General features: G+C 35.3%; 1 protein-coding gene and 1 pseudogene across 50 annotated transcripts in view; both read left to right on the top strand.

The window, feature by feature from the left end:
- Positions 1-21711, top strand: part of RIMS2 (regulating synaptic membrane exocytosis 2) — a 752308-nt gene that overhangs the window by 325830 nt on the left and 404767 nt on the right. The window lies entirely within an intron of this gene.
- On the top strand, positions 1305-1402 carry LOC126961972 (uncharacterized; annotated as a pseudogene).

Here is a 21711-nt window from a genome sequence, read left to right as displayed (position 1 = left end):
CCACCTCCACCTTCCAGAGTGCTGACATTACAAGCATAAGCCACTGCGCCAGGCCTTGTTCCCTCTATTTTCAAAGCCAGCAATAGCATATCAGATCCTTCACCTGCTTGAAATCCTTCTCACTTCCTTTTCTGCTAGCAAGGTTTAAACTACATGTAAGCAAAAGTCATTAGAAATTGTGATTTAGAATTAATACAGCTGTTTTCCTGAGGCACATGACCCTACAGCATTATAGCAAAAGGAGAAGCCAAAGAAAATAGTCTCAATTTTAAAGTAATATTTCCTGCCTCTAAGCATAATTTATTATCCATATTGGTTTCAACAAGACTAAACTATTAGGTAGCTTTTGTTTTCATCAAGTGATTTGTGAGAACACAGATGTCAATCTCAACATCTCTCACTCTATTATATAATAATGTCAGAGTGTCTACCATTCTATTACTTCTCAAAAGTTACATATATTTTGGATAGGCAGAAGGTGTAGGTTACCTTTGATTTTATTTCATTCTACTGTTAATCATGTGCAGTGTATTCTACACTTCTATTATTGCATGTTTCGCTTCTAGAATTGTCATTTTTTAAAGTTCCTATTAATCTGCTGAAATTCCCCATCTGTTTTCCTACTTTATCCACTTTTCCACGAAATCCTTTTACATATTCATTGTGTTATTTTAAAGCTCCTCTCTGCTAGTTGCAACATTCTGGTCATCTGTAGGACTGTTTCTAATGCTTCCATTGACTCTGTGTTCTCATGGTTATAGATTAATTTTTTTGCTTCCTTGGATGTCTTGTAACATAGTCTTGTAGGGTAAACACCTAAATGATGTATTATAGAATTTTTATGTTACGTTTTCATCTTGAGGATGCTAATTTTGATTGTGTCAGGAAGTTAAATTAAGGAGGATCACCTCAATCTTATCAAAGTTTGGTTTTAGGCTTTATTTGGAGAGTCCTCTTTTTTTTTTTTTTTTCTTTGTCATAGGGCACAGCCCTTACTTCTAGGGTATGGTTTTTTTACTCTTAATGCGTGGCCTTTGTGAGGCCTCAACTGAATGCCCCGGAATTTTTCACAAATATCTCTCCAAGCTTGCTTGATCAGAGAGTTTTATAGTAGGGTGTGACTTCTGAAATTTCTCTTCAACTTTCAGCCCTCAGCAGGTGCAGTCTGCCAGGCTCCAGATAGCCTGCATATGTACTGCTTAGAGTCTGGGCAGGAACAGAGCAAAACTTCTATTCCTATTTCTGGAGCTTTTTCACTTAGCTCTCTTTTGTCCTAGTACTTTGCATCAAAAATTCTAGCTGCCAAGACCATACTTTCAGGGATTATTTCTACAGTTCATTACTAAAGAAGTTTCTATGAATGTGTAGAGCAAAACAAAAACAAAAACAAAATTCTAGCTGTCTTAACAAGCCTGAATTTTAATCTCTATTTTTAACACCAGACTGTGCTTCTTATGCTCTGTGAAACCAATACTTTCTGCTTGGACTCCAGTTCCTAATACTACAGTTGGAAGATTGTTTCCAGGTGGAAAGCTAATGTGAAGCTTACCGCTTTCTTAAGAATCTTAGCCTTATGTTCTGTCTTGTCCAACACATTAAAGTGATTGTTTCATATTCTGCCCAGTTTTACAGTTGTTTATAAACAGAAGACAAACCTAATACTAGCTACTCGGGAACCTGTTAATTATTTCATAATGTAATAAACATCCATGAAACTACCCTATCAAGCAAGAGCTAGAACCTTGGCAATCATTTCCTTGACTCCTTCAGTTTGTGGCTATCATGATATTCAGCCCTAAGTTCATCATTCCTGTTTTTTCTCTTATACAGGTTTCTTATATGTATTTCTAAAAATCATTGGTTATTTCATCTTTATAAAAAGGCATTTTTCTATTTTCCCACTAATTTTACATTGCATTCATATTGTTGTGGGTTGTGGTAATTCATTTATTTTGACTGCTTTATAATATTTTAGAGTTTGAGTGTATCACAGTTTTTAATCCACTCTCCCACAGAGAGATTGTTGGGGTTGTTTCCATGCTTTTGGCACTGTAAAAGTGCTGCTGTGAACATTTTTGTGCATGTTTTCTGTTGCACATATGTAGGAACTTCTCGTGGATACTTTTCCTTCATATGTTAACTTTAGGAAATAATACTGAGGTATTTTCCAGTTAGTTTTAAGGCAATGACAGTTCAGTGTATTCGCTGTATACTGTGGGAATGAAATGGTTCAAGAGCAAAACCTTAATTAAAAAGTTGGAAAATTTAAACCAGGCAGCTGCTGGAAGGTACACTTGTTATTTTGACAAAAATAAAATTATAGAATAAGTGTATCTGAAGTGAACTTACTCAGAAATTTCTTTCTTTTCCTTTTTTTAAAATACCAAAACAATGTATAAAACCTTCCTGCATCAGTGAAGGAAGAGCTTTGAAACAGGCAGGAATGCTAGGTGTAGTTTACAGAGCAGGACTTAAAGAGCACAGGGTATTTTCATTGATAAAGTCTCCAGATTGCTAAGTATTGCCAGAGAAAACTATTGCTGTAGTGAAAACAAATTAGGCTCTCTGAGCTCATCTAGGTCCTTAATGCTGTTGTTAAGGAATTATTTATTTATTGCCAATTAATTAGTGTCATGTGTCCTCCCTCTCCATACATTTTTATCAGGAAATTAATTCCTTTTTGACTTTTATATCCAGAAATAATAAATGCCAAGTCTCTAAAATGTATTTCAAGATCTGAAATTGCTGCTTTTTTTTCTTACTAGCTCAGAAGAATGTTTCCCTACTTTCTCTCATACATAATATTACTTTATAAATATCTCTTTTTATATCTTTTTTATTAAACATCGAAAAATCTAGACTTGATGATTTTCTGTCTTGGTGTAAATGACCGTTATCAGCAACAGAGTACAACCAGGTGAATCATCGTAAGAATTTCAATCTTCACAGCCTGATAGTACTGTCCAATCTACATGTAGCTCCAGAAATGCAGGTGAGCCTTGTTAACTCAATCAGCTAGACATTTTACTCCGTAAAATCTTACAGATGGTTCTGATGTATCAGAAGTCTCTTAGCATCTGTTTGAAACTCTCAAACTGCTTCTACCTATTTTGCTTGAATCCTGTTTGTGGTTACCCTTGGCTACACATCTGTAGACATTTGAGGATTGCCATTAAAAAATAGCTTTACATCGACCAGCCTGGCCAACATGACGAAACCCTGTCTCTACTAAAAACACAAAAATTAGCCGGGTGTGATGGCACACACCTGTAATCCCAGCTACTTGGGAGGCTGAGGCAGGAGAATTGCTAGAACCCGGGAGGCAGAGGTTGCAGTGAGCTGAGATCGCGCCTCTGCACTCCAGCTTGGGTGACAAAGCGAGACTCTGTCTCAAAAAAAAAAAAAAAAAAAAAGAAAGAAAGAAGGAAATAGATAGCTTTATGTCTTACACTTATTCAGCACTAAGTCTACTTCTAGTGCAACTATAATTGAAGTGAAAAAGAAACAAAAGCAACCAAATATGTATGAGATTATGGTAATCAGAAGAATAGAGCTTAACCTCATTTTAGGTATGTTCATAAAATCTGGCACATAAAGCAAAACCCTAGTTTTCTATTGGCTGCTTTTATAATTTCAGTTATTTGATATTAGAATAATGCTTTTTGACTGCCTTCATCCATATTAAGTGAAAAAAATACAGTTATACTTTTTGTTTTTGTTTTACATATAAGAAATAAAAAGGCATAGAAAGAAGAATTAAAGAAACCCTAAAGAAACTGTAGCAAAATGTTAACAGCAATTGCTTTGGGCTTTATAATTTTAAATATAACTAAAAATAAAAAATGTAGGAATGAATTTTATGAAGATTTAGAAGATGGCCTCGCAAATAACAAACACTAATTAAATAATAACTTATAATAAATTAATTATTATCAATTATTACTGCTTCTTACTGATTAAGCCTTTTCTTTTATTCAGGATTTCACTCTGAAAGATTTCTTGATGTTTAATTACTGTGTCAAAATGTATCAACTTTTCTAAGACTTACTGTCTAATTGCTTTCCCAAAAGGTAATTACGTTTCTACCATGAACACCTAGAATTGCTTTTCATCATTGTCATTGATTGCTTTCATATTGTCCTATTTGTAATTTCATTGGTTGTTATAGAAGTTTTTTAAAAAATTTAAACATTTACTCATCTGTATTAGTCTGCTAGGGCTGCCACAACAAAGTGTACCATAAACTGGGTGGCTTAAACAACAGGAATTAATTTCTCACAGTTTTGGATTCTAGAAGTCCAAGATCAAGGTGTTAGGAGGAGGTTTGGTTTCTTCTGAAGCCTAGCTCCTTAATCTTGCAGATAGCTGCCTTCCTGCTATGTCTTCACTGATCTTTCCTCCTTGTACACAATCCTTAGTGTCTCTGTCCAAATTTCCTCTTCTTATAAGTATACTAGTTAGATTGGATTAGGACCCACCCCAATGGCCTTCTTTTAATTAATCACCTCTTTAAAGGTCCTATCTCCAAATACAGTCAGATTCTGAGATACTGGGAGTTAGAGCTTCAACATGAATTTTGAGTAGATACAGTTCAGCCCACAAGATCATTTAATTATTAATCAAGGATAAATCGATATATTTTCATGAGAATTTAGTGCTTCTGTTTCTGTGCCTGCTTTCTCTAGTTATTAACTCCAACAATTTCATTGTTCGTGATTTCTTTTTGGTTTTAAACAGACAGGGTGTTGCCATCTTGCCCTGGTTGGATTTTGAACTCCTGAGTTCAAGCAATCGCCCTGCCTCAGCCTTGCTAATACACACTCCAGGCATATTATGCACTCCAGGCGTGCACCACTGTGCCTGTCTGTTCTTGATTTCTTAAATGTAATTTATTTTTCAGCAGACAGTGAATGCTTTCAGTAACTTTTAAAGGAAGGATATTGATTATGTTTTTTGAGAATGTGTCTGTTTGAGACTTTTCCCTCATATTCCTCTTATTCCTAGGCATATATGCTCTTTGAATTAATGGTTTTCTTCAAAGTTTTTTAGGGAGCGAAGTGATTATTCTTTTGAAGTCACACTATAATAGAGTAGTGCATATTGCCCATCAATAATACTTTATCATAACTATGGTGAAAACTACCTTATTATTTCTCTTATAGGAATGAGTTTTACCACATGATACTATGGCATATCTATTAATAATTATTTGTCTTTTATATAATCTTTCAGAATCTTATAAAAATTTATGATTGTTGTAATTAAAATAACTTTTTTGTGGCATGATTTGAATTTTCTTTCTGCTATGGTTTGGCTGTATCCCCACCCAAATCTCATCTTGAATTCGCATGTGTTGTGGGAGGGACCCAGTAGGAGCAATTGAATTATGGGGGCAGGTCTTTCCCATGCTGTTCTCATGATAGCAAATAAGTCTCACGAGATCTGGTGATTTTAAAAAGGGGAGTTTCCCTGCACAAGCTTTATTTGCCTGCTGCCATTCACATAAAATGTGACTTGCTCCTCCTTACCTTCCGCCACGATTGTGAGGCTTCCCTAGCCACGTGGAACTGTGAGTTCTCCATTAAACCTCTTTCCTTTGTAAACTGCCCAGTCTCAGGTATGTCTTTATCAGCAGCGTGAAAATGGACAAATACATTTTCCTTTTAAGACATCCTTGTTTGTGTGTCTTTAATTACTTTCACCAGTTTTTATAAGGTAATATCTGTGAGAAATGTGCTGTATTTTTAGTGTGCTTAGCAGCTTCTAGTACCTTGTATTTTGAAAAGAGGAAAATATTGTAGTCAGTTTAGTTTTCTTCTATTTCCATATTTCATTAAAGGTTTTAAGAGATTCACTTCAGCTGTACTCAAACTGAACTGTCAGTCCCAGATATGGTTCATCAGTCTTGAAGATTGGTTATGATTCTTTTCTTGAACTGTATTTAGTCTTAGTTTTCAAGTCCTCTCTTTTAAAAAAATCTTTCTAAGTTATATCTCAAGCTCACTCCTCTTCTTTGATAATGTCATTGGCTCTGAAAGTCATCATATAGAAATAAAGCCACTTTGTTAGTAACTTTTCTTTGTAGTTTTTATAAATTTATTTTTTCCTAAAAATGGTAAACCTGCAAATACCTTCACTTTTTATTTTCTTTGAACATTTTTCAGTGCTTTTTGGTTAAGAAGAGACAGGGAATGAGAGGTTATTCTCTAGTCTTTTTCTTTCATATTACTGAAATTATCTGTCTTTTGTTTCTGCTTCTCCCTATTACCTTTTTCTTCTACCTTAGCTATTCTTTCTGTTTGCCACTCAGTAAAAATATTCAATTTTTAAGGAGAATATTACTTTATTGACTTCGTTGCATTTTAAAATGCTTTTCAACATACTTCAGCATTTCAGCATTTTCCAGCTCCTAATAGAGTAAACTTCTAGCTTCAAGATTATTTTTTAATTTTTTTTGTGGAAAAATAAGTTTTCTTAGTTTCCTTATTTCTGTCAAGTCTTTGTTTTTTAACAAAATAAAATCTTATCTTATTCTCAAAATTATACAATTTTATTGTTGCTTGTGAAAGTTAAACCTACAATCACTTCAATTTTAAGCAAGTTTTGTGGAGAATAGTCAAAGATCCTTTTTAAAAACACTTTTTACACATCCAAAATCTCTTGCTTGTACATCACTTTTTTATATCACTTTGTACCATTCTCCTTTTTTATGGGTATACTTGATTTCTGTAGCCAATGTGGTAGGAAAAGCAGAAGATATGGAGAAATGATCTATAATTCTTTCATTATTAGGAAACTGCCACCTTAGTTACTACTATCCCTACCTGTTATTACTAGTGAAAATTATTTTAAAACAATTGTAATGCTTACTAATATTTTGATGCCTTACAATTAATCAGTACTTTCACTTATCTTAGATAATCATTACTATGACTCTCTAAATCATGTAGTATTAGTATACTGTCATCATTTTACAGGTTTTAGAAATTATGTTTAGATAAGTAAGTAATATGCCCATGATTTCACAACTGGCAGAAACTAGGACCCAAACCCAGGTGCTCTGACTTAAAATTATGTAGTTTTTCATAGCCAGATACATGTCAAATATGCTTTTTGCTAGGTATAAGAAAAAGGGCTTGAAAGTTCCCACACTGTAGGAACTTAGCATATGTGGGGTAAAGGTTGGGAATAGCAACAGCCTAAGACAACATCTCTAGTTTTTTGTGGTAGTTCATAGTTGAATAGAATAGGAAGATCATGAAGTCCACAGGTCTTAATCCCAAATGCCAACATGGATTCCGATTAATACCTTACTATGGCAGATTCTTCTCTGAGACAAGAATGGGGAAGAGGAAATAGATTTATTATTTGTTGAGCATCTTTCCATGCAATTTTGTTGATCACTTAGCTTCATATTAAAGAGGTAGGATATCCTTTAAATGTAGAGCATGAAATTTGAAGTTGGAGAGAGACCTGGATTTTTAAAATAGCTTATTGAAGTATAATTGATATGCAATAAACTGAACATATGTAAAATACACAAATATACACAAGTATTCACCTGTGGAAACATCACCATAGTTAAGATAATATAGCATCAATACAACTGCTGAAAGTTTCTTGTTTAACCCCTTGATAATTCCTGCTTCCTATCCATCTCTGCTCTGCTCTATCCCTGAGTAGCCACTGATGTGCTTTCTGTCCTATGTTAGTATGAGTTTTATGTAAATAAAATTATATTATGTACTCTTAAAAATCTGACAGCTTTCACTTAGTGTGATGAGTTTGAGATTCATCCATGTTATTATATGTATAAATAATTTATTCTTCATTTATTTTTAAATCCATTACTGAGCATTGGTATTCCCTTATATAGATATACCAGAATTTGTATAACTGTTCACCTGTTGATGGGCACCTTGGTTTTTTCTACATTTTTGGTGTTAAAGTTGCTGTGAATATTTACTTATAAATCTTCATATGGACATAAGCTTTCTGCTGTAAATATGAGGAGGCAGCAATTTCTTTGAAGAACTTTGCTTTTAATAATATGGAGGGCCATATTATTTTATACTCTGATTTTCTTTCATATTTCCATTCATTTGTCATATATAATCATATATGGAATTTTTAGCTTTCATATTTCTTTGTAGCTCTGCATTTATTAAACAAGAACCCCTTTCTGAACATAAATTCTAATAACCTATAGGATAAGCCACATTCAGTGGTTTATCCCTAGTCATGAGGTTTTTGTATTCAGTTTCATCTTTTGTTAAGCTTATACCTGGTCCCATAGTCTGTTTCTTGTGAGTTATGGCAATGTTGATTTTATGTATTCCTAGTTTGCTGTGAGTTGTCTGTAAGGAAATGTCACATTTTAAAGTTTTATATAAGTTACCTTCCCTAACGCTTCTCTTTTTTTCTGATTCTGTATTCTTGTTTGCCTGCTTTGCTTCTTTTTATAGTTGCTAACTGGATCTTGAGTACTTTCTTTAGTTGCAGTACTTTCCTTATTTTCTTTATCTTGACTCTTTTAGTTTCTCTTGAAATGCTTTCTTTCCTCTTTTTCATCTATTCCTAATTAGGAAATTTCTACTATGGTAGTCTTATGCTAGCATGTTGATATTAGTGGAGTAATACTGTCCAGAAAGAATCATAATGATTAGTTAAGTGAAAGAAGCGTAAGTAGAGGCTGCGGATTTGAATATGCTGACTACTAACTAAAACATCAAAAATGCAAGAAAGGAAAGAGCAAGCAAGGTGATAGAGAATTTTAGCCTTTTTAGGAATGTTTGGTAACTATTTTTCTGAATTTTTTTTTTTTTTTTTTTTTTTTGAGATGGAGTCACTCTGTTGCCGAGGCTGGAGTGCAGTGGCGCAATCTCAGCTCACTGCAATCTCCCACCTCCTGGTTTCAAGCTATTATCCTGCCTAAGCCTCCTGAGTAGCTGGGATTACAGGCGCCCACCACCATGCCTGGCTAATTTTTCTATATATATATATATATTTTTTTTTAGTAGAGACGGGGTTTCAACATGTTGGCCAGGCTGGTCTCGAACTCCTGACCTCAGGTGATCTGACCACTCGGCCTCCCAAAGTGCTGGGATTACAGGTGTGAGCCACCGCGCCTGGCCTGTTTTCCTGATTTTTAACTGCATTGAGACAGCCCTGGGCCCTAGGTATTTTTTCATTATGGCAAGAGTAATAGAGGGATTTGATCAAATCAAGTGACATAAATGTTACTTGCACTTCACCTCAAAAATTTCAAATTGAAATTTTCTTTCAATTTGTCCCTTACTGCTTTGTTCATTTTCCTGTTTTTTTCAATTTGTTTTGTGTTATATACCAATTGAAGTGCTATCTGCCTTTTTCTTCTACAACTGATTCCATACAGACTGTTTCTTCTCGGCTTTTCCACTTTTGCAGAGACTTGCACAACCTTAGACAAAAACTTGATTATATCCTTTAATTTTATTTGAGAACCTTGACCTTGGTGTAGGTAATAAATTTTGTTAAGTCCTGTCTAGGTTGCTGTGTGTGCATTATTTTCTTCCTGGGAAAATTAAAAAGCACCTGTTTCAAACAAAGGCCGCTATTTATCCAGTGCTTTTTATTTGTTCTTTGAACTAATACTTAAGTACCTACAACTTGCCAAGTTCTTTTTTGGCACTGAGGAGGAAGGTAGGGAAAAAGATACTAAGGGTCTCTATTCTTGAAGAACTAATACTTACCTGTGACCTTAACTACAAGGAAAACTTGTATTCAAACAAACCATTCTTAAACTAGGCCTTTTGTTTCACCTCGATTCTGCCCATTTGAAAAGTCATTTGCAGTTGACTGGCTGTGTCACTTCTTTTTAATTAAGGTTGCATGAAATTTGGGGCCTGAGGACTGTAAGTCAGAATTTTGATATTTAATTAATATTAATCTTGAAGTCTATTTTCTTTTTACTGCCTTGTGCTTGAAAATTCCAGTTCATTTGAATTTATGCTGAGGCTTAGAAAAAGAAAGAAAAAGAGGAGTATTGCCTAGAAGCAGAGCTTAAGATAAGAATTCAGGTGCATATACTTTATAGTGGGAATGCTCTTCAGGAATAAACTGTAAGGGAATGGAGTGAAGCAGGATAGGGAAAGAAGAAATAGTCAAGGGCATGGTTTCAGGTTAAGCCTAGTCTTGGGGGTGAAGGACTCTGAGCATAAGTCATTCCTCAGTTTTTTCTCTTATCTGTATACCCCTATCAGAGCTATCCTTGGGCTCATGGTAACCTCCTACATGAGATGGCTATCATTTGAGGTTATTTCTTTGGAGAACAGGGATACTATGTGCAATTAGCAGCCAATATTCACAGCAGCTGGAAGATGAGTGCACTATCCAGATAAAGGGGATTTGGATAAGCCACCAACAATGTGTACATTAGTGTACCCTTTGTACTAGTCAGAGCCAGTTGCCTCTGATAATTAAATTTACTCTATTCAGGAACAGGTCCTCCAGGATTCTATGCTCACAATTTCTGTTAAAACTTGTCTCTGATCTTTTGACCTTAACTGATACTTATTTATATTTTTTCCACTTTTACTGATTTAGATGACTTACCTGGTAGATTGATTCAGATCCTCATCCCTGCAGAGTCTGAGCTCCTTGTCATCATGTACTTATGGTTTCTCATTTATAGTTGCAGCGTGACTTGGGAATAACAAGTCACTCCAATGGCTAACCTGAATTGTAGCAGCTCTGTTACTTGCTCACAGTGATCAGGGTCAATTACTAATGCCAGTGTGATGATTATTATTTTTTCTGGCACAAGGATCACACAGTGACCGGGCAGTAGCCATAGCTTTATGTGTCCCCTGTTGAAGCATCCCCCACTTTAGGAACCAGGATTTCTTGATTCACAGAGCCTGAAGCAACAGTATTGTACAGATTTCCCAAGTGGATACCTGGCAGTAATGGTTAGTGGTGCCACTCCTACTTCTCTCCCTTGGTTCTTAGATCTGTGAATTCTACATATCCGGGGCATAGCAGCTTATGATAACCATTGAATTAGGGAATATATTATGTCCTGAAGGATAGTGTCCCGTCCTGCAAAGTGTCCACTGTAAGCAGAGTCTTAGCTACATGTTTAATGGGGCATTTTACTGCTGTATCAGACTGAAGAGTTCTGGATGGCACAGTATGTGGTAGGATCAGTGGATCTTATAGTTAGTGTTTTTACTGCAGTAACACTACAAAGAAACATATTTCCTTTGCTTTGTCTTAAATATGTGGTATCCCATGTAGGTAAAGCAGGCAGTCTATGAGCACATGTATAAAAGTACTTGCTGAGGTGCTTTGGGCAGGAAAGGCAAACTCATACTTGGAATGCCTCTTTATATCTGTGTGAATGAATTATTGGCCCTTATAAGGTAGAAGGTATCTAGTGCGGCCAACTTATCACCAGATGTCCAGTTGTTTCCTTGAAGGGTGGAATCATGTTGAGGTTGGGGAGGGGTCTGTGATTGACAGATGAGGCTTTCAGCAGAAGCAAGCGTTATATACATCATGTTAGGAGTAGAATATGCTGTTGGGCACATGCATTGCCTACATATCTGTCAGTATGGCTTTATTCTACTTATGGAGGTGGGTGGAGTTGGTGAGGACAGAGACCAGCAGATATCTCATGATGAATTCATTGGTTTTCTTGGTTATTTAATACCTCTTGTGTAGATCTTCTCTGGTACACGTAAGTATGTAATGCAAGGATCCACACACCCTCAGCCCACTCCCAAAGGTCCATCCACATGCCTCTTTATTAGAACTCCTTGTTCTTAATTTCCAGAAGCCCCCGATCAATCAGCTAAGCTATTCACCACTATTCCTGTCCATATGTGTTATGACCTCAGGCTTCTTTTCTTTTTACACAAAATGGATAACCAGTTTGTGAACTGAAACTCTGCTTATTGGGAGGATTTCTTCTCATTACTTTATTTCAGGGCCAACACTGAACAGGGCTGAAGTGAAGACGCACTCCATTTTTAGTTTACACTCACATACTGAGCTGATCCATTCACTATCCAAGCTTGGCCTTTTTCTTTTTTCTTCAAGTGGATATGAACTTCAGAGGCAGCATGGATGCAATAGTGTTAAGTAACTTGGTTGTCTGAGCCACATGTTTTGGGCATCTTCCTTGTCCCATCTGGACCTGCTCAACCCGAGGCCCAGATCAGCTACTTCCATTTTATTAGAAATGGAATGCGGCTGAGTCTGTCTGGTCTTATGATTTGATAGGTTTCATGATGGGTGCTTCTGGATTCATAGTCACTTGATGTCTTGAGATCAGATGTTCCATTTCTACCCCGACTACATGACATGAATGGTTTTCTGCTTTGACAGTATGCTCTATTCTAGAACCCTATGGGTTTATGTTATTCTACCACAGGTGTCTCTAGTACCATGGGTTATATGGGATTGTATCATGTTCTGGACCAATTGTGGATCTCTGGTTTTGCTCTGGGCCCTACTCTGACAGGACCCTCACTTTAGCATAGAAGAATTGCTTAGGCTGAGAATTTAGCCTTCTCTGAAGTTCTCTCAATATTATAATTAAATTCTGTGACTAGTCTTTAGCTCTATCTTCTTTCTAACTTTAAGAGATGAAGAACCCTTTAAACAATGCTAGAGAGGCCTTTTGACTCTCATACTTTGCTTTATATTAGTGGATGACTTCCCTGACCTTGTCATTCTTAATTTGTAATGCATCAGTTTGGCATTCAGCAATGACCATCTAATTCTAGTCTTTTACAATTACTGTTTCTCCCATACCTTTGAAATGATAGATACCACATAATCCAGTGTATCCCTTGCTACCTATAATCTATTCCAATTCACTATAGGTGAAAATCTTAGCAGTTGCATTACCACTGTGTGGCAGGGACCACGGACATATTCATTCCACTTACAGCAGTGATGGGGTGTTCATTTCTAGTTGGCCAGCAAGTAATCCAACTCCAGAATTTCCTTCCTAGTGTCTGTCTCTAGGCTCACTCCTGGCATTGTCTTAGGTCAAGTTCATTAGAAACAGAGCTTAAGACAGGGATTTCTGTACACATGATTTAATGAAGGAATGTTCTTCAGGAAAAATCTTTAAGGAGGTGATGGAAGCAAGACAGGAATGAGAAAAGAGCTGAGGAAGCATGTGGTCTCAGGTAAAGCCTTGCCTTGGCTAATCCTCGCTGTTTGTGTATGGGGAAGTGTGTATTTTGGAGAGTTATTTTTTTGAATGTAAATTGCAAGGCACTGTTTTTTCCTTTGAAGCAAGGGTGGCCAACTTTGGTATCACCATATCAGTAGGTCATTAGCTCTAAACCATACCTGGGGAGGGAATAGCAGTGCTACTTTCCAGTGGAGGTGACTTCTGTTAGTTGAGGGGGCCAGTTCTCTGGAGAATGGAAAATGTTTACCATTATTGTAGCCAACACTCACAACAGCTGCGGGAGGGATTCATAAGACTGGTAAAGGGTATCAGAAAAGGACATTAATAGTCTCTACCATAAGGAGAAACAAAAATTATGTATATCTTCCTGAAATACTGTGGCTTAGGAACTCTCTACAGATTTCAGTGTTTTACCATATTATAAAAATTTCAGTGTTTTACCATATTATAACTCTTTTGTCTAAAGAGGGAGGTGGATATATTAGTCATTGAGTAAGTTGGTGAGGAAAAATGTCAAAAAGAAAAATGGTCCTAATATAGCTGTTTACACGTAACTTTGTTTAAGAGGATGGATGTAGTACAAGACAATTACCGAATGGATTCCATACTAGAAGGAAAACAATATTGAATATTGGGAAGTTTGCCAGTATCTTATTTAACAAAGTATTAACATTTTTGTTTTCACTCACTTTTATTTCACTCCAGAAATCATTCTTTATAATTTAAGGTAATATTCCTAATCTAGTCTTTACTGTTTAAATATAGTTATTCAATTACATATGACTATGTATTACACAAATAGAAAAATTTCCAAGATTTGTATCTGTGACTTCTATTTGTAGAACAAAAGAATGAAATACTATTCCATTTGAAGAAAACATTATTCTTATGCAATGAGTAATTTCAAAATATAACATATACTTGGTATTGATAATAAATTGTCAAACAAAATTCTTACTCCATCATGATCAGGGTCCCCAAGTCGTTGACAACTCAGTAGATTTCCTCTGGTGCCTGTGCTATTTGGAGTCTTGTTACAGAGGCTGCTAAGTACACTGTCTGATAGGAAGGATCATCTTCCCAATGTAGCTCCCTGGTGCCTGTTTAGTTCTCCAATGAATGCCAGAGACCAAATGCTGTGGTTTTGGTTGAGGGTGAAGAGACTGGAGGCATCCTAGTTCTAATCTCTTTATCTTTTGTGGCCATCTATTCTTTTTGGATGACTATGACTTTGTACTTTTACCTTTTATTTACATTTCTGGCTACAACTCTTAAACGAACAGAGCTAAGAAATAGTCTTGGAGTTTAGTAGGTAAGTCATATATTTTTAATGTGAATGATTGAAATGTACCAGATCTGCTCTGTTGCACATGATCTTCTTTATCTGAAAGTATATTTAGAATCCTATATGTTTCTTATCCAGTATTCACTACTGGATAAGACAACCAATTATTGAGTATAAGGTGCATTAAATATGTTTCCCTGTGTTAAATCTATGATGTCCTTGAGTGGGAAAAGCTTTTTATAACTTTTAGATAAATGCTAAAGAATATCCTAATTATTCACTTAGTTGGAGTTTTGGAAAAGTAACTTACAAACTCATATGGTTTTTGCATTGTAAATTATTTTTGTCAAATCTCATGTGAATTTTTATATTCAGGCATAATGGGAAAGGTGCTTAGAGAACAACTATTAATATTTATTTAAACTTTTCTTCATGAAGTAACATAGAAGATCAAAAGGGAAATGAAGTGACCAGACATAATCAAACGTTATATATCTAGTTTTCTTTTTGATAATTCTTAGAGTTAAGTAACTTGTTTTTAAAATGGTTGTGAATGTTCTATTCGTATGTGGTAATGTATTTCTATTAAGAATTACAGGCTATATGTTTTGCTAGTTTATATTAAGTTGCCTTATAATTTTGATGATTCAGAAATATTTATATTGTCAATAAAACATGAAAAAATCTGATAATATAGGAGTGATTCCTTAAAATAAGAATATAAGAAAAATAACATAAATGAAAAATATATATTCTATATAGTTAGAACAGTGAGATTTCAAATATATGACTAAGAGTAGAGTATATTTTCTTCCTTATCTTTATGTACTGAAAATAGTTTGATTTTAGTATTCTTATAGTTGCTAGCTGCAGACCAATTGTATATGTATAGATGTGTATGCCTGTGTCTATACGAATGCTATGTACACACACACACCCCACCCACACACAGAGGCAACTCAAAAGTTTAAGTTTCAAAGAATGACACTTTTCGACTGTAATAAATTAAACCAAACAAATTACGTGCACTGACATGCAAAATGGGACTTTATTCATATTATGATTTCATTTGCTGCATATATTTTTTATTGCAGTGCAAAGACATGTAGAATATGAAAATGAATTGCACTTTTAGAAAAATCATTAATTATTTTATGGTTCAGCACTGTAAAGAACAACAACAAAAAAAATTAGAACCGGCTAGATTGCATCTTTCTGTATCTCTCGTGTGTAGATGCTACAAATCGTATTCAGGCAGATGGGCATTTAGACATTTAGACCAATCCTCCACTGCAGTTTCTGTATTCTTCTCCCTTACAAGATGGGATAGACGCTAATGACCTCCCCCCAGAAAACATTGCCTAGAGAGTGAAGAGGCTATTTTAACGTAGGATTGTGATTGCAACTTCCAGCAAGATTGGATCCTGTTTTTTCTCTTATGTCAGAAAAGCTGGTTTGCCTGAGGGGAATTAACATTAATAAAACTAAGAAGCAAGCCAGTGACAAAAGAAAGTAGTATGGATATAGTAGCGACGGACTCACATAGGGACTTGGGGGCTAATTTTAACAATTTAATCGTGAATTAATTAAATACATTTAAAAATGATTTCATTTATTTGAAGTCTGAAACTAAGATTATAGGTAGTATTACAATAGAATTAAATTTTGTAGGTTACAAAGCACTTTCTTTTATTTTTTTACATTTTTTAAAAGATACAAGATGTACATGTGCACGTTTGTGCTCAATTGCAGTATACCTCAATGGGTATATTGCAATCAGGTTGCAAGCATGGTACCTAATAGGTAGTTTTTTGACCCAAACCTCACTCTCTCCCTCCTGCCTCAAGTACAGCACAGTGTCTATCGTTCCCATGTTTATGTTCATGGGTGTTCAATATTTAGCCCCCACTTGCAAGTAAGAACATATGGTATATGGTTTTCTGTTCCTGCATTAATTCACTTAGGATTATGGCCGCCAGCTTTATTCGTGTTGCTGCAAAGGACATGATTTACTTCTTTTTTATGGCTATGTGGTATTCCATGATGTATATGTACCACATTTTCTTTATCCAATCTGTCATTGATAGGCAATGGTTGATTCTCTGTCTTTGCTCTTGTGAACAGCACTACCATGAACATATGAGTGCATGTGTCTTTTGGATATAATGATCTATTTTCCTTTGGGTGTATACCCAGTAATCAGATTGCTGAGTGAAATGGTAACTCTATCTTAAGTTCTTTGAGAAATCTCCAAACTGCTTTCCACAGTGGCTGAACTAGTTTACATTCCTATCAACAGTATGTAAGTGTTCCCTTTTCTCCACAGTCTCACCAAAAAATCTTCTTTTTCTTACTTTTTAATAACCATTCTGACTGCCATGGAGTAGTAAGTATCTCAATGTGGTTTTGAAAATGCATTTCTCTGATGATTAGTGATGCTGAGCATTTTTTTCATGTTTGCTGGCTGCTTGTATGTCTTCTTTTGAGAAGTGTCTGTTCATATCCTTTGCCAATCTTTTAATTTTTTTTCTTTGCTTGTTGAATTGTTTCTGATGCATAGTTTGTGAATATTTTCTCCTGTTCTGCACATAGTCTGTTTACTCTGTTAGTAGTTTCTTTTACTATACAGAAACTCTTTAGTTTAATTAGGTACCATTTGTCAATTTTTGTTTCTGTTGCAAGTACTCTTGGGGATTTAGCCAAAAATTCTTTGCTAAGGCTGAGCTGACAAGGGTATTTTCTAATTTTCTTCTAGGATTTTAATAGTTTGAGGTCTTACATTGAACTCTTTAATCCATCTTGAGTTAATTTTTATATATGGTGAAAGGTCAGAGTCTGGTTTTATTCCTCTGCATATGACTAGCCAGTTGTCTCGGCACCGTTTATTGAGTAGGGAGTTCGTTACCCATTGCTTGTTTTTGTCAGCCTTGTGAAAGAACAGATGGTTGTAAGTATGAGGCTTTATTTCTGAGTTTTATTTTCTGTTCCATTGGTCTATGTGTTTGTTTTTGCACCAGTACCATGCTGTTTTGGTTACTGTACAATTATAGCATAATTTGAAGTCAGGTAGTGTGATGCCTCCAGCTTTGTTCTTTTTGCTTAGGACGGCTCTGGCTATTTGGGCTCTTTTTTGATTCTACTTGAATTTTAGAACAGTTTTTTTTTCTAATTCTGTAAAGGATGACATTGGTAGTTTGGTAGGAATTTCACTGAACCCGTAAATTGCCTTGGCCAGTATGGACATTTTAACAATATTGATTCTTCCAATCCATGAGCATGGGATATTTTTCCATTTATTTGTGTAGACCCTGATTTGTTTTTATCAGTGTTTTAGTTCTCCTTCTAGAACCTCCTTGGTTAGCTATATTCCGAGATATTTCGTTTTCCTTTTGGCTGTTGTAAATGGGATTGTGTTCTTGATTTGGCACTCAGCCTGGACATTATTGGTGTATAGAAATGTGACTGATATTTTACAATGATTTTGTAATTTTTATCGTTCTAGTAGACTTTTGGCAGAATCCTTGGGGTTTTCTAGGTATATAATTATATTATCAGTGAGAGAGAGAGATTGACTTCTTCGTTCCCTATTTGGATGTCTTTTATTTTTTTCTCTTGCCTGATTGCTCTGGCTAGGACTTCAGTAATATGTTGAATAGGAGTCGTGAGAGTGGACATCCTTGTCTTGTTCAATTTCTCAGGGAGAATTGTTCCAGGTTTTGCCTAATCAGTATGATGCTGGCTGTGGGTTTGTCATAGATGGCTCTTATTATTTTGAGACATGTTGTTTTGTTGCCTAGTTTGTTGACTTTTTTTTTTTTAATCATGAAGAGATGATGGATTTCATCAAAAGCTTTCTCTGCATCTATTGAGATGATCATATGCTTTTTGTTTTGAATTCTGTTCATGTGGTAATATATATTGATTTGTGTATCTTGAACCATCCTTGTATCCCAGGAAAAAGCCTGCTTGGTTGTGGTGTATTAACTTTTTGACGTGCTGTTGGATTTGGTTTGCTAGTATTTTGTTGAGGATTTTTGCATCTATGTTTATCAGGGATATTGACCTGATGATTTCTTTTCTCGTGGTGTATCTGTCAGATTTGGCTTCATAGAATAAGTTAGGGAGGAGCACCTCACTTTTCTGTAATATTTTCATTAGGATTGGTATTATTTCTTCTTTGTATAATTGGTAGAATTCAGCTGTGAATGCGTCTGGTCCAGGGCTTTTTTTGGATGGTAGGCTTTTTATTACTAATTCAATTTCAGAGCTCGATATTGGTCTATTCAGGATTTCAGTCTATTCCTGATTCAATCTTGGGAGACTGTGTTTTTCCAGGAATTCATCTATTTCCTCTGTGTTTTCTAGTTTTTGTGCATAGAGATGTTTATAGTATTCTCCAAAGACCTTTTGTATTTCTGTGAGATCAGTTCTAATGTCATCTTTATATTTTCTGATTGTACTTATTTGGATCTTTTTTTGTTATTAATCTAGTTGTCTATCAATCTTGTTTATTTTTTCAAATAATAAACTCTTGGTTTCATTGATATTTTGTATGGATTTTTGCATCTCAATTTCATTAGAGTCTTCTCTAATTTTAGTTATTTCTTTTCTTCTACTAGCTTTGGGATTGGTTCATTCTTTTTGTTCTAGTTCCTTTAAGTGCAAAGTTAGATTGTTAATTTGAGATCTTTCTAACTTCTTGATAAAGGCATTTGTCACTTTTCTCTTAACTTTCCTCTTAACACTACTTTAGTTTCATCTCAGAGATTTTGGTAAGTTGTGTCTTTATTTTCGTGAATTTGGAAGAATTTTTTTATTTCTGCCCTAATTTCAGTGTTTACCTATGAGTTATTGAGGAACAAGTTGTTTAATTTCCATAAATTTGTGTAGTTTTGAGAGGTCATCTTGATATTCGTTTCTGTTTTTATTGTACTGTGATGCAAGAATCTCTGTGGTATTTTTTTAAATTTATTTATTAAGACATACTTTATGACTGAGCACATGGTCAATGTTAGAATGTGTTCCATGTGCAGATCATTTTGTAATGTATTTCTTACTTTTTAGTAGTTTAAAATCTGTGTTAATCTGATATAGGATAGCAACTCTGTTATCTGATATAGGATAGTAACTCCTGCTCATTTTTGTTTTCCATTTGGGTGGTAAATCTTACTACAGCCCTTCACTTTGAGCCTGTCGGTGTTGTTACATGTGAGATGGGTCTCTTGAAGACAGAGATGGTTGGAGCTTGTCTTTTTATCTAACTTGCTGTGTCACAAAGCACTTTTATGTACAAGTTTTAACTTACTAATATGTCACGGAGAATACAAAACTTCTGTGTTTCAGATGTGACTTTTATACTGGAATGGCAACATGAAACATTTTTATTCAGAAGAAGCTGTCTTGTCTGCTACACTAAATTGATTTTCAGTTGTAGCTGATTAATTTGTCAAGAATACATTCACATGGCAATTTGAAAGGAGGGGATTAAAGAGAGGAAAGTTGGTGGCCTTTCATAGTTTATGCACATAGTTTATGCCTGAAAGCATTCGTTTGTTAAACAACCAAAGCACTGATTCTACTTATGATACATATGGCATATATCTAATACTAGCTACCATGAACATTAATTGAACATTTTAATTAATAGTTTGTTTTGTTCAGTTTGCCATCTTTCAGTCCTGGTGGGATAATATAGATAACTCAGTTTATTTTTTATTTTCTATTTTTTCTCTGAGACGGAGTCTCACTTTGTCGCCCAGCCTGGAGTGCAGTGGCACAGTCTCGGCTCATTGCAACCTCCGCCTCTCAGGTTCAAGCAATTCTCCTGCCTCAACCTCCTGAGTAGCTGGGACTACAGATGGCACGACACAGTTATCTTTAAAAAGATTTTCAATAAATTTAAGCTAAGTTTTTTCTTTTAAGTATTTATGTATAGGTAGAGACAATCAATATCATTACATTGAATTTTGAGTTTTTCCCCTACAAATCTGCAGTCTGTCTTCTTTAAGGTGTGATAATAGCTGAGATACAGTGTTATATAAAATTTTACTCAGGATGGTTCATGAGTTACCGAAGTTAATGGATAAGAAATCAGATAAGAGTTTAATTACAGCCAACAGACACATGAAAAAATGCTCATCATCACTGGCCATCAGAGAAATGCAAATCAAAACCACAATGAGATACCATCTCACACCAGTTAGAATGGCGATCATTCAAAAGTCAGGAAACAACAGGTGCTGGAGAGGATGTGGAGAAATAGGAACACTTTTACACTGTTGGTGGGATTGTAAACTAGTTCAACCATTATGGAAAACAGTATGGCGACTCCTCAAAGATCTAGAACTAGATGTACCATATGACCCAGCCATCCCATTACTGGGTATATACCCAAAGGATTATAAATCATGCTGCTATAAAGACACATGCACACGTATGTTTATTGCGGGACTGTTCACAATAGCAAAGACTTGGAATCAACCCAAATGTCCATCAGTGACAGACTGGATTAAGAAAATGTGGCACATATACACCATGGAATACTATGCAGCCATAAAAAAGGATGAGTTTATGTCCTTTGTAGGGACATGGATGCAGCTGGAAACCATCATTCTTAGCAAACTATCACAAGAACAGAAAACCAAACACCGCATGTTCTCACTCATAGGTGGGAACTGAACAATGAGATCACTTGGACTTGGGAAGGGGAACATCACACACTGGGGCCTATCATGGGGAGGGGGGAGGGGGGAGGGATTGCATTGGGAGTTATACCTGATGTAAATGACGAGTTGATGGGTGCTGACGAGTTGATGGGTGCAGCACGCCAACATGGCACAAGTATACATATGTAATAAACCTGCACGTTATGCACATGTACCCTAGAACTTAAAGTTTAATAATAATAATTAAAAAAAAAAAGCTCTCTTTCTGCCATCCAGGAGTGTCTCATAATCAGGTCCTAATAAACTCAACTACTCACCAAAAAAAAAAAAAAAAAAAGTTTAATTATTGATTTACAAATCTAGGTTTACAAATATGTGTTGCATTTAATGAAGACTCTAAGGACATGACTAGTGCCTCAGAATCTTTTATTGAGCTATTTGCTTATTTTGTTATGAATAGGACAGTTATAGTTTATTGAAATTCTTCAAATCAGTTGTGTATTATAATGCTCACTTGTTTTTATTTTTGTCCTTACGCAGCTATTTGTTCATATATATTATAAAAAACTGCT

This window comes from Macaca thibetana, chromosome 8, assembly GCF_024542745.1.
Source record: "Macaca thibetana thibetana isolate TM-01 chromosome 8, ASM2454274v1, whole genome shotgun sequence".
Taxonomy (NCBI): domain Eukaryota; kingdom Metazoa; phylum Chordata; class Mammalia; order Primates; family Cercopithecidae; genus Macaca; species Macaca thibetana.
This window is presented reverse-complemented; position numbering and strand designations above follow the sequence as displayed.